This window comes from Rhinolophus sinicus, chromosome 2, assembly GCF_057876585.1.
Source record: "Rhinolophus sinicus isolate RSI-liver-muscle chromosome 2, RSI-T2T, whole genome shotgun sequence".
Classification (NCBI taxonomy): domain Eukaryota; kingdom Metazoa; phylum Chordata; class Mammalia; order Chiroptera; family Rhinolophidae; genus Rhinolophus; species Rhinolophus sinicus.
In genome coordinates, this window is record NC_142502.1 from 84693436 (window position 1) to 84706328 (window position 12893).

Here is a 12893-nt window from a genome sequence, read left to right on the forward strand (position 1 = left end):
TTTAGCTTTAACAACATTTGTTGTTGGTATACGTACTAATTTCAAACAGTCTTGACATTTTTTTTTGGCCAAATTCTTGTCAAATCTGATAAGATCCTCACTGGTTTAACTCATGATGTGGTTGATGAAGGGCTTATTCTAGAAGTGTCATCTCTGCCATTTTCTTATTTGTTTCTTAAACCCATGTTTTTGTTTTGGTTTTGGTTTTTTGCAGGGATCCATATAAGCCACATTTTGTAAAGATTATTTTGTTTAAAAAGATAAAATATATAAATTCATCCATCTTGATGTAGATAAACTACAGCCGTCTGCACATGCTGAAGCAAACTAGGAGTTTGGGAGCTGTTGGAACTCCCACACTGTCCTTAGGTCACCTCAGATACCAACCATGCGAGCACACTGGGATGTCACTGGAGGACAAGGCACCATTGTCAGTCTGTAGTAAATGTGAAGGTTAATTTCCTCCTCTTTTTAGATGAAATGCAAATATAAATCTCATGTTTTTTCCCCCACATCCTATAAGGTCACCTTGCATACATTTTATTTTAAGGATCACTGTTAATTTGATCCTTAACTGTTAAATCACTGTTGTACACTATTTTCCTCTTTCTACCTCTTCTCAACCATCTTTTTCCACCAAGTAGAAGTTTGCTATCCAGTTCCTTTCCCCTCTGCACATGTTATTCAAGGATGCACACCTGTGCTAGTGGTGCTGTGTGAGCACAGGCGTGTCTCACTTTATTACGCTTCATTTTACTGTGCTTCACCAGGGTTGCATTTTATACAAACTGAAGGCAAGGCCCTCCACCAGCAAAAAAAGATTATGACTTGTAATATCTCTGAGGTATGCCCACGTTGTCTTGGTTAGCTGTTCTCTTAAAAGTTGAGGGTGGTGGGTGGAGGGGACATATCAATATTCCTGAAGCCACAGTTCTGGCCCTTGTTCCTCTCATTTGTGCTCCTCTAACGGCCGCCTGTTTATCTCCTCCTTCCAAAGTCTCCCCCAGACATCAAGTTGGAGGAATTGGCCTCAAGGAGAGGGATGTGCCTTTTGATATGAAGGACTGGAAGAAAAAGTGGTTAAGATGGGACAAAAGAAGTTGAGTTACCCTGCACTGACTTCTGCCAGCAGATTAGAAGATCTGTCCTGCCTTGAGTTAAGGAATCAGTTACAAGTTTCGGTTATTTGAGTTGAGCAGAGAAGGTTTGAAATAGCTGAGACCGTGGGTTTATAGTTACCCTGATCTACAGGGCACTGCTTGGTGGAATATGGGACAGGAAGTTCATTGATCTGGAGCTGGGGTTTTTCCAGTCAGGCTCAACAGAAAGAGCAAGGGATTAGAGTAATGGAAGGTAGCAGAGAGTGAAGGATGGGTTTTTACCCCAGAATCAGGTTTTAGGCACCCAAAAGCAGGGGTTTGGGAGGAAAACATTGTGGTTAGGAGTTTGGATCAGGGTGGTAGAAGGCTAGAGCAGTCTGGATGAGCACACAGGAGCGGATGTATGACCAAGAGTGACTTATATCTGGGGCATTGTCTAAGAATTGCAGGAATGTGAGTTTTGGTGGCTTCAGCAGTTTGTTAAAAATTAGTCTCAGCTGTTCCAAGTCTTCATTGATTTGTACTGTGCTTATGACCGAATCTGCAAGGAGAAAGCAGTAGTCACTTCCTAGAGTGTGGAAGGCGGTGGAAGAGTCTGCTTTTCAGCTGGGATGAGTTATGCTTCAAAGTCCCAAGTAGGGAGACGGTGTGCGTACGTGTGTGTGTGTAACTTTGGCTTTTCAAGGATGCAGAAGTGTCAAACTTCAGGAGTATGGTATATTAATATATGCTTATTAGATTTGGCTATGTGCATGAGTTAAAAAAGGACCACAAAGACTACATTTCTGAAAGGACCAACCAGGTAGGAAAACATACATGGTCATGTTCTTAGTTACTAGTGTAGGAAAGTTTGTTTCAAAAATAGCCTGTCAGTGGACATATATTCTGGTCAATAATTTAGTTACCTTCTTAACAATTGACTTTCTTAATTGACATATACCTTCTTAATTCACATACACTTCTGGTGAACTCAGAGGAATAGAACAGATTTGAAGCAATGTCTTCAGATGTAAAACATAAACTTTACAATGCCATATCTGATCATGAACTAATTTGGAGTTGTTTTTCTTCGGAAACCTTTTGCTTCTTTATGTATACTTAATTATGCCCATATTGATTTTTGTCTTACTTTTGTCTCTCAGTTTGGGTTACTAAAGCTCTTGACACAAATATGTGTCTTATATGAGGTTCCCAACCAGTCACTTAAATAGGAGATAAGTACTATTTGAATTTAATGAATAATTTAAACGAAGCTATAGAGGTTGTTATTAGTCTAGGCTCACACAGCTAGAAAATGAGTGTGTAGCTAAATCTTTTCATGCAGAGACCAATAATCATTCGACTACACCTCACCATTTACCATTGTTTTCTAAAGAAGGTAACTTCATAAAGAAGACATGATCATGACCTCTCTCAGGAAACCACGTCACATCTGGATTTTTTTAGAGCAGCAAGCTTCATCTTAAAATAGTTTTAGTCTCTTCTTTGGAGTGTTGGAAATGTTTGTGTTCCACAAGTAGACTAATTTTCCATTGTTTCATGTCTCATCTGATTATCTGGTTCCCAAGAAGTAACGACCTTTTAAAATTGGTCTGCTGAGTGAGATGGTCTGATTTGAGGCAGCTAATATTTAACACTCCCCTCCCCTCCAACCATTACAAGATACATAATGAGTTCCTCTGTAAAGTTGCTTCATTGCTTAATTACTAAAGAGTCCTTATTCCTCCTGCTGCCAAATAGGTATCCTAAATGACTTACTTGAATTAGATTTGAATTAGACTCAAGTTCATTGACAATGTATATGGATAAATGTTGGAACTCTTCACTGACTATGTCATGGTGTAGTATTTTCAAATCAAGTTGTTTTCAAAACTTTATTTCAGGTGTAGAGAAACATATATGTGACCTAACGAAAAGATCTAATAAAGATATGTAAGGAATGATATACATTATGATTTCCCTGCTTGGTTTTTGGTCAGATTGACAACAGTACTTTAAAAGGTGCTTTCCTAGGCATTTATCCTGATTCTATCACTCAACTATATTTCAAATTAGGTGGTACTTTTCATAAATGTTTTCTTTTGCTCATTCTTACTCTCACAGACTTCTGAAATGTATCTTTTAAATATCGGTTTAATATATCAGTGTTAGAATCATTTGCTTTTGTCAAACCATGTTTGAAAGGTAGTTAATTCAGTGGAAGACTTTTATTTAGGACCGTCCTTTGATTTATAGTGACTGCATTTTGGGAGTGGGATATTTTATACATTCAGTGACACATTTTATTATCAATTTCTGATTAACTACACTTGTTAATTGTAGAAAATTTAGTTAATACATAAAAGTACAAAGAAGAAAAAATCACTCATCACCCCACTACTCAGAAGAAATCACTGATAAATTGGGGGTGGGGTGAGGTAATTGTTAATTTGCTTTAAATTTTTGATGTCATACTGTAGTTTCATTTTGGTATCTCCAATTATGTCCTTAAACTAGAGAAGGCCAAAGATGCTGTAAATTATTTATCTGTAGTTATTTTAGCCTTTAAAACTGGAAATAGGATGATACTTGCATTGCTTTCCAGTGCTGGACAACAATTGCCCAAATCAACAAACTTGGTGATTTCAAGCAACTCGTCTCACAGTTTCAGTGATCAGGAACCCAGGCGAGCGTTAGTTGGGTCCTTTGCTTTAGTGTCTCTTACGAGGCTGTAATCAAGGTGCCAGCTGGGGCCACAGTCATCTTTGTCACAGTTCATTTGGGGCAGGATCCACTTTAACGTTCACACATTGAGTGGTTGTTCATCAAGATTCCATTCCTCATAGGCTGTTGGGTTAAGGGCCTCAGTTCCTTGCTAACTATTGACTGGAGGGCTGGCCACCCTCAGTTCCTTGCCACATGGCCCCTCTCACATGGCAGCTTGCTTCATCAAAGTGTGCGAGTCAAAAAGACGGTAGAGTCTAACAAGACTGAGTTACAGTCATCATAATCTAAGCATGGAAATTGTATCCTATCACTTTTGCCATATTCTGTTAGGAGCAAATCACTAGGCCCAGCCCACACTCCAGGGCAGGGTTACATGATGCATAACTCCCAGGAGGCAGGAATCACTGAGGGCCATCTTTGAAAGCAGCCTACCACAATACTAAACCAGAAAAGCTTTCTTCTAATCCCTTAACTTCTTTATGTAATGAAGAGACTGGTCTAAAAACCTCTTAAAACAATCTCAAAGTCATTTTCATCACACATGAAAAATATGATACATCAAAATTCATTGACTGCTTCAACACAATCTAGATTGGAAGAGCAATGTTTCTTCAAAACTTCACTTTACTAAAAAGTTACTTATAGTATTGGACAATGAGCAACACAAACATTCAAGCAAAGATTGTCTATCCCAAGCTGCAGAAGGAGTGTTGTCTGGCACTCGAAACAAGAAACAAAAAGCAGGTTAAAGTACAAATGGGCACCGATGGCTTCATAGTAGGGATGATGCAGAGACACAGGGAAGTTCGTGAACAAACATTCCTCAAATACAGGGAGAGGATTGATGGGGTGAAGACTCCAGGATGGGCACTCAGTAGAACCCACCTCTCCCCATCCTGGTCAACTGTTATCTTGCCTCATTCTCCTTCTCTTAACTGCCTTCCCTTGGTAACCTCGGAGATGCTAAGTTGCTGCTCTATGGAGACTTAGATTCTCTCCGCCTGGGAACACAATTCTATGGTTGGGAATATGCGCTTGTTATTGGCACCTACGTGCTCCTCTGCTGCCTAGGAGCTCCCAGGAATCACTAGATGGTTGGGGTTAATACTCAATTCAAATTTTCGTCCAAGGGATCCCACATTTGCAACACATGCATTTAAAAAGACCCATACTCTTTTGTGGAGCAGGAGAAATAAGTTTGGCAACAGATAAAACATGTTCTTATGGGCCCTCTCGCCTTGTTTGCACGTCCCAGTGTGGTTTTTCATTTGGTGTGTACCAGTGAGATCACTTTCATATTCAGAGGAACTGTTTCATAGTGTTCTCTAGAAAACTGAAGTGTGCAAAACACCTCAAGAGCAGGGACTAGGAGTTCGAACTATGGTTTATCTAAGAAATTTTATGTATAATAAAGCTACACTGCTTACTGTTTTTTGCAGCAGCTGTGAGCCAGCTTGCCTATGAATTATTGTTAAACAATCCATAAACAGTTGAGATAGTGCTTTTCATGCCATATATGAGGTGTGACAAAAAAATCTGAATGTTTAAAATAAAAGAAATATTTATTAAAGTATAAGGCACATTGCCATTAATCCCCCGCAAAATACTCCTCTCACTTTGAACACACTCATCCCATCATTGTTGCCACTTTCTGAAGCAGTTCTGGAAGTCCTCTTTCATTAGTGTCTTTTGTTTCACTGTCATGGCTGTCTTGATGTCCTGAATCGATTCAAAATGTTTACCTTTCATGGTCATTTTGACTGGGAAAGAGTCAGAAGTCACTCAGTGCCAGATCTGGTGAATAAGGTGGATGAGGACACACTGTAATGTTTTAATTTGACAGAAATTGCCGTACACCAGAAGAGATGTGTGACACAGAGAGTTTTCATGATGGAGGATGATTTATGGCACAGTTTAAAACACACCTTCTTGCAACCATAATTCACAGTTGTCTGACTGCACCAAACAAGTGGAAACTTGTCACACACTGTTACTAAGGTTTGACGCTCCACTTCCCGTATTGAAGATCCCCACCTTTCCATTGGATGGCACTTGGCAGCAGCAATCACTGTAGTTTTTGCTCATACCTCATATATATATATATATATATATATATATATATATATATATATATATATATATATATATATATATATCAGCTTTCAGGGGACAAAGCTATTTACCAGTTTTTATTACTTCAAGAGAAAAACCAAAAGAATCCTGGAGGCATTTAGAGGGTTTGGCACCTCCAACCCCACACAATACTGTTGACAGATAGTGAAAGTATGAATCAGGTCTTTTGTAGGTCTCTTTGTGCTAGGAACCATGTTTTCTTCTCATCCAACGCTTTGAGATGGCAGTTATCCCACAGTGCCAGTAAGGGATTTGATGAAACTGAGGCTCTGAGAATTACATGCCAGGGTCACCCAGTTCATATGTAGAGGAAACCATGTTTTCTGATCCAGTTCTGGCTGAACCCAAAACCCATGATCTTTCTACTATACCATGCTGCTTGTGTAAGCATGTTATTTTTTTAGATTTATTTCTTGTGTCCTTGCCCACATCTTACTGATCAGTTTCTTCCTTTATTTCATCCTAATTTGAGTGCTTTAGCAACTTTAAAAACCTAAAAATATATTCTTCTCACCCTGCTTCTTCCACCAACAAATAAGTGAAATAAAGCACTTATTTTAAAAAATGGAATTCACCTATTTTATGCAAACCTTACTTACCTGAGACCTAAAAGCAGGGAGAGATTAGAAAGGGAAAGGCAGAAGGATTTAAAATGCCAATTGGGAAGCAACAAGAAATGTGGGTCTTTGACATTGTGATGTATATTCAAAATGCACAGTTGATTTGTGCTCAGCTGTGCAGGGAAATCCTTGGCTTTAGAGGATAGTATGTAACACTGTTTAGGATTAAGCTGAATTATGGCTCCAGCTGGGTGGAGGAGTCCATTTTCTGTGCCAAGAATCAGTGATCTTGGCTTTTACTTGCCTCTTATCTCTTTGATATGTGGTGCTGAGGTCTCTTAAGATCAAGGATGACCTTTGGAGTGAAGTGCCTTTTTCTTCCTCACTGCCAGATAAAAAGTTGTTCCAACCTAGATAGATGACTGTAAATGTCAGAGCTACATTAAGTGATGTGCACTTACCATTATGTTTGCAGGAAAATATTAGGGAAGAACAACACTTGATTCTAGTACACATGTTTGAAAATGCAAAATAAAGCTCATCTGTTTTTCTGCTGAGCTCAGAATACTGCACGTACTTGCTATCATCTTTGTCAGTTACCTTCCCTCCATGACCTCCCTTGAGGTAGATGCACTAGAGTGATTACCCATCTGGTCACCCATGTTTCCTGTTAATTGACCTGAATGGTGGTTACCAAGCAATTGCTGTTAAGAAAAACTCCCTCACTCTGATACAGTGCTACACAGATGGGGTCTCTTTTATTTTTTAAACCTAAGATTCCTCAGTCATCCTTCCTTAAAGCTTGAGTTTCTAAATCAAGAAGTATTTTAAAAACAAATAGGTAGGAGATGATGTTGAAGAGTACAAAACAATCCGGACATGCTGGGTTGACAATCTACAAAGGAAAGCTAAAATTGAACAAGTTGTGTAAATTTGGGAATGAGGAAACCAAATGCAGGGGATGAGAAATTCATCCATAGAACACATAAGAAAAAAAGTGGTTGTAGTTGACAGCTCGGTGGAAGTCAGTTGGTGATGTGTGAAATGATCTTGAGCTGCATTAATACACACATAGTGCCCAGAACAAGGGTTGAGGAGAAAGTTCTCCACTGTGGCACCTCATTATAAGATGTGGGCAACTGGCCAGCTTCTGCGGGTGAGGGACCAGGATGCAGCTCAGAACCGTACTGGAAATGGACATCATAACGTGGAAAAACACGATTTTATGTTATTTGTTGCTCTAAATGTCTGCATGCTAATTAGTCCAAAGAAATTTACTTTTGCAAGAGAATCCACACAGTTTGTATACTGTCCTGCTTACTTGAATGATAACAGACCAGTGAAATCGCGGTTAACAGGTTACTTATTAGAGCTTTGATGAAAAAATTCACTAATCCCCATCGATGGCATTGTCTATTAGGAGAGCCTTCTTGCCCACCATCTCTGTTGCGTCATCCCAGCAGCTGAAACTTAGGGAGGGCTCAAGGCCATTGAGTTACATGCCCACAGCCGTCAGTCTGTGCAGGGCAGAGATTTAATCCTGAGGCAGTGCATTCAAACCCAGCCCTAACTAGTTCACCCAGGCCTGTGGTGAGCTAGAAGCTGCTGGAATGTGAGCTAGAAGGAACTGGAAGGTGAGCTAGAAGGAGAGGCTGAGAAGAGGAGAGGGGAGGAGAAAGCCACCCACAAAACTAGGTGGAATGAAGTCCCTTACTCGCAGGGTCCCTTCCTATGGGACATTCTGCCACCCGAGGAGGTAGGGACCCAGTCACATTTGATTAGGGTATCCAGGCGGGACTTCCCACCCGTTCTCAGGAATATCTTTTGCTTTTCCGTTCCCGAACCCCGAGATACAAACTGTTTTCTGTTTTCCACGATAAATTGTTTTCGCAAAGTGACGGTGGATACTACCAACCACCTGGGTTCAAGGAGCTGATTTTCACGATTTCCCGACCAACTTTTCTTAGGATTTGGGAACGGAAAAGCGAAAAAAAATTCTGAGAACAGGCAGGAATTCCCGCCCAGAAACCCTAGCGATAAATAGGAAAAATATCTAAGCGCTGCATTGTGAGTAGTACGTTTATTTCCCATTGTGGGTATTACTGGGTTCAAGGAGCCGATTTTCCCAATTTCTCGACCAACTTTTCTCAGGATTCGGGAATGTGAAAGTGAAAAAAATTCCTGAGAACGAGTGGGAATTCCCGCCTGGAAACCCTACATTTGATTCATAGGAATGGAACATGTGGGTGCCCAGAATTTCAGATCCTGCCTCATGATGGACCCAAATTCAAAGTTACCCCCAGAAAAAACTGACCCCGCAAGATCTTGACGTGAAGCCCTGTTCCATCTTTTCCCAACCATCCATGAGGAGGTGGTGGAGGGAGTTCCATGCCTTTTAGAGGAAAGCTGAGAACTAAATCCTGCCCTGAGGACATTCTGGGTTAAGAAGCACTAATCTGCAGGAAGCAACAAATGGGATGGGCTACAGAAAACCACCTTTGTCTTTTGGGAGTAAAGCATCTAAATGAAGAAGCCAGATTATCCAGGTCTAAATCCTACTTTGACATTTAAATTATTAAAAAAAAAAAAAAAAGAAAGGAAAAAAAATCACTTGAATTTTTACATGGGCTAACGAAGATTTTCCAGTAGCTAACATTTATTCTCTATAACAGACAAATAGTCTCAAAGTTACCATTACCGTAGTTGAAAAATAACTACTAAAGCCTCTGAATATTACAGGAATACTCTTTGGACTTTTGAGACAATAGATTTAGGAACCTTCATGATGACTATATACAGAATACATATATGTAATCGGCGGGTAAACATTCTATAACTATTTCTCTGATATTTCTCCCCATCCTCCAAGAAGAAGGTAATAGTTATCTTAGTATTTTACCCTTGTAAAGTCTTTTCTAGACTTCCAATAACATTATTCAGAATTGTGGCTGATTAGAACTGCCACTTTAACTAGGCTGAAGGACATAATCCGGGGCTTATAAGAACTATGGTAATAATGGTTTCCCTGTAAGGCAGGTAAAAATATTTTAGAGATAAGAAAACACAGGTTAAATAAATTGCCCAAGATCACAAAGTAACCGAACTAAACCCAAGTCTGTCTGACTTTAATACTTTTATAGATTTTTTTAAAAATCTGAAGGACTACCAATCGTTGGAAGACAGATTTTCATTTCATCATGAGATAGAAGTTTCTTTTCATTACAGCTGTCCTAAGGTGGCTGCCTTGGAAGTGGAGTTGCCAGATAAAATACAGGACACCAGCTAAATTTGACTTTCAGATGATGAAAATTTTTTAGTATAAGAAAGTCCCAAACATTGCATAGAACATTCTTATATTAAATATTATTCATTGTTCATCTGAATTTTAAATTTAGCAGAGCATGCTGTATTCTTATTTGCTTAACCTGGCTACCTTATTTGGGAAATATTGGTTTCCAGGTGCTCAGATTAGAAACACTAATGCTGACATGGAGATGTCGTATTGAGGATTTGAATGTCAGAAGAAGTACAGTTGGGGTTGGTTGTATGGAGAGTGGGGTTCCGATTTCATCATCTTCAAGGGGGTCTTCATTAAGTCCAGAACTGGGCTGGGTGTGGGGTGGGGGGGGCGGCACCGAATGGCTGTACAGTCCATGGCTTTGGGGAACAGTGGTTTTTTGATGGTCTTTTCATTTTCATTGTTTCTTGTTCCTTTGGCAGGATCGTCTCACTGCTCCCCAGCTCCGGTAGATGCAGGGGACAGTGGAGAGTGTGAAAACAAAACAAAATACATTTTGCTCCTTCTTAATATTTCTTAAACTGTTGGAAATCCTTGGACACACATCTGTATGGAGGCTTGTGTTCCCACCAGGAATTCTGGAATTTTCACCATTGAGATGTAGCGTGTCTATTTTCTATTTTGTTCCCAAAAGAATAAGGCATTGGAAGTATTCTCCCTAGAGATAGGAATTAGGATAAATAACTTCTGGCAGATCCTCCAAATTACACAAGAAGATAAGTTAAAAGTTGGCCCTATTTTGAAGTTGATGAAACCATTTCTTTGGAAATGTTTCTTAATGTTTCTGAATAAAATACTTAGAAGAATTCTTCCTTAATGGATATCTTGTAGCCCATAAAATTCATGACCTGTCACATGAAATCCTTAAGTAGCATCATGTTGATAATTCACAAATAATGCAAGTTCAACTAAGGCCCCTTTCAAATTCAGTTCTCCCATGCAGTGCGATCTGTTTACTGGAGACTGTTGTTAAGATTGTAAAAACAACGTCTGTCTGGGTGCCAGAACAGAATGCAGGCTGCCCACGGCATGAAAAATCAGTTGTGCATGTTCTTGGTTGTAGCAGTGTTTCTACAGATATATTTTTAGGTTATAATTATGAGCAATACTTGAAAATGCCCTCGGAGAGGCAGGGACCAGAGCCATGTCTTTGAGAGAACCAATGCAATGTGTAAGAAAAATACCCATTTTTATGAAATTTTAAAAATTATTTTAACTAGTGGACACCTGCCTTCCATCAAAATAAAATTCTGTTAATGTTCTCTCCCCAGCCCCCAAATGGAAAAGTCTGGTAATACAAAAGAGAAAATTTCAAAATAGAATTGTAGAGTGCTTTTTAAAGCAAAACACAAAATACAGAAACCATGAATGAAAGATGGATAAATGCCTGCCCATCAAAAAATTCTATAAAGTCAAAAGACAAACTGGGGGAAATATAGTGGCAAAGAACACGATTTTCGTAATGGATATGAAACTACAATTTATAGTCGAAGAATATAAAATGGTTAACTCAACTCAAATGTAAGAGTTATGAGATCACATTCTCCTCTGGTAATCTGGCAAGTGGAGAAAAGTCTGATTGTACACAGTATTGGCGAGACGGTGGTTGAGAGGCCCCATGTGCCGTTACCAAGAGTGAAAATTGAAGTGGCCTCTATAGGAAATAATTTGGCAATGTCTGTAAGGGTCTACGTACACATACACTTTGATTCAGCAGTGCTAGTTCTGGAAATGCATCCAACGACTTGGGTTCCCCTAGACTAATTTTCCAGGAAAAATATTTTCCTCACCAGAGCCGGGTTGCTTTGCCAGCCAACACCCAAGTAGTGAATTAACATTGCTCAGGGAAGAAGAGAGAAGCAGAGAGAGAACATAGCCTTGGTTTCAGTCCTGCCAGGATGCTGATCAAGCTGAGCTGGGGGCCAGAGTGACTGTACAATTTGTAAACTGAATCTCCATAGGGAGAGCGGGTCCGTCAAGCTATTAGTTGGGGACACTACGTTTCCATATGGGCCTCTATGTACACTAACTCCTCTTGCAAAGAGGGTGGCATTTGAGATACTCCAGGATTCTTCCTCTTTGAATCTAGTTGATATTTAAAGCTGCTTCTTTGCCCTTTCCCTTTGAGCCCTATGTTCCCTGATCCTCCAGTGTGACATGGTTTTCACTCCCTCCTGGGACCACGGTTCCCTTCATATGTAACATGCAATTCTCCAAGCACATTTCCAGCCCCCAGCCCTCTGTATCCCTCCATCCTCAGCCAGTGCTAGGCTTCATGTAGTCTTGTGCAGGGTGCCACTCCATGGCCTCCTGCTCTGGAATTCTTAGGCCTTTGCAGCCTGTCTCCTAGGAGTGTTTCCCTTTAATCTTATATTTATCTCAGCCAAAGACAAATGGACACAGTAAACACTTCGAATGAAGCCATTATTGCTGTATCCATAGAATCCTAGGCAGCTACAGGCCCAGGAAAGATCAAGCCTTGCTCACTGCTGCTTCTCTGTCCTCAGCTTTGCCTATCCTTAGCTTGCTCTCTCTCTCTCTCTCTCTCTCTCTCTCTCTCTCTCTCTCTCTCTTTCTTTCTTTTTTAAGCATCTTAATTTTATTTTTAACAGGCAATACATTTTCATGACTCAAAAGTCAAAACTATGAAAAAGGTGTAGATAACAAGTCTCGGTCCTGCTCTCCTCTTTCCCATTTTATTAGTTTCCTATTCTTCCAGTGTTTTTGTTTGTTTATTTTTTTAAGTTTTGTTAAATTATCTAAAATAGTGAAATACAAATTCATCATGTACATACAATCTATTTTGACCTTCCCTGGTATTTGTAGGTGTGTGTGTGTATGTGTGTGTGTATGTGTGTGATTTTTCCACCTTTTATTATTTTTTTAAAATTTTGTTTATTTTAAAATTATAGTTAACATACAATATTAGTTTCAGGTGTACCACATAGTGATTGGTACACCTGAAATACATATAGTGATATATACCAATATTTATATATCTTATGGAGTGATCACCATGGTATAATTTATATATATATAAACAAAGGAGATTCTGCCAAGTTTTATCTCCCTTTCTTAGCCAAAAACATTTGCATA